Below are 1,816 nucleotides of genomic sequence, written 5' to 3'. Positions count from 1 at the left end.
TTGAAGAGTACCAGTAAGGGTAACTTAAAGGATAAAAAGAGAAAGAGGGAAAAGAACATATAGAACTGACAAATAAAATCCAAAAGGTAAAATGGTGGATTCAAGAAACACTTTTTCAGTAATAATTTTGAATGTTAATGAACTAAACTTACCAATTAAAAGATACAGATTGGCATAATGGATTAAGAAACATAATCTAGCCATAAACTGCTTAAAAGAGACTTCATCTTAGATACAAGGATATAAATAGATTGAAAATGAAAGGATAGGAAAAGATGTTCCACACAAGTTTTATCCAAAAGAAAGCAGGAGTAGCTATACTAATATCAGACAAAATACACTTTAAATGTAAAGATATCATATGAGACAAAGAAGGACATGCTATACTAATTAAAGGATCAATTCACCAAGAAGAAATAACAATCATAAATGTTTATGCTTCCAATCAAGGAGCTCCAAAGTACATGAGACAGATGTTGGCAAAACTGAAGAGAGAGACGGATATTTCAACAATAATAGTAGAAGATGTCGATACACCACTCTCCTCTATGGATAGAATAACCAGACAGAAGATCAACAAGGAAACAGAGAAGTTAAATAACTTAATAAATAAATTAGACCAAACAAATATATATATATATATATATATATATCATTATACGCCAAAACACCAAGATATACATTCTTCTCTAGTGCTCATGGAACATTCTCTAGGATACATCATATGCTGGGACACAAAACAGGTCTTCATAAATTTAAAAATGTTGGAATTATTTAAAGCACTTTCTCTGATCACAATGGAATGAAACTGGATATCAATAACCACCCAAGAATGACCACATTCACAAATATATGGAGGTTAAATAACACACTCTTAAACAACCAGTGGGTCAAAGACGAAATTGCTAGAGAAATCAGTAGCCATCTGGAGACGAATGAAAAGGAGAATACAACACACCAGAACTTATAGGTTGTAGCAAAGACCATGCTGAGAGCGTAATTTATTGCCCTAAATGCGTATATTAAAAATAAGAAAGAGCAAAAATCGAGGACTTAATAGTTCACCTGGAGGAACTTAAGAAAGAACAGCAAACAAACCCCAACACAAATAGAAGAAGAGACGTAACAAATACTAAAGCAGAGTTAAATGAATGGGAGAACAAAAGGACAATAGAGACTTCTGGGTCAAGATGGCGTCTTAACAATGTGCGCATTTTAGTTCGTCCTCCAGAACAACTACTAAATAACCAGAAACAGTACAGAACAGCTCCTGGGGCCACGTCAGTGACCAGACACAGGGCGTACCCCAGTCTGGACCAGCTGGACTGGCTATAAGCCCCCACAGAACCGTGAGTTCTCAAAGCTGCGGTGGCCAGCACCTCTCCCCCACAGGCTGCTTCCCAGAGGGGAAAGTAAAGGAACTTTACCAGCAGCAGGGACTGAGCACAATCAAACGCCAATTGTGGAATTAATTAACAAATACTGACTACTAAAAATAGGCCCCCAGCTTAGGTGAACCTGGTCAAAGCAGAGGTTGCTCATTTTTGCCCCAGCGCCAAGGGGGCAGGGCTGACAGAAAAAGGGGGAAAAAAAAAAGAAGGAAACAGAGGTTACTGTGGTTGTGTTTCTACAAAGGCTTGAATGCCTTTGGATTCAGCAGCAGGACTTCTCAGGCTGCAACTGCCCAGGCATAGGCAGAAGTGAGCTCGTTTGGGGGCTTTTCTGGAGCCTGTGCCTTCCCCAAGGGAGGGGTGAAGCCCTACTCAGGTGGAATCCCTCCCTCAAGGAATTCAGACACCAGGGCTTGGTAATTTGA

This window comes from Tamandua tetradactyla, chromosome 17 (genome assembly GCF_023851605.1).
Source record: "Tamandua tetradactyla isolate mTamTet1 chromosome 17, mTamTet1.pri, whole genome shotgun sequence".
Classification (NCBI taxonomy): domain Eukaryota; kingdom Metazoa; phylum Chordata; class Mammalia; order Pilosa; family Myrmecophagidae; genus Tamandua; species Tamandua tetradactyla.
The sequence above is the reverse complement of the archived record's forward strand: the minus strand, read 5'-3'. Positions refer to the sequence as shown.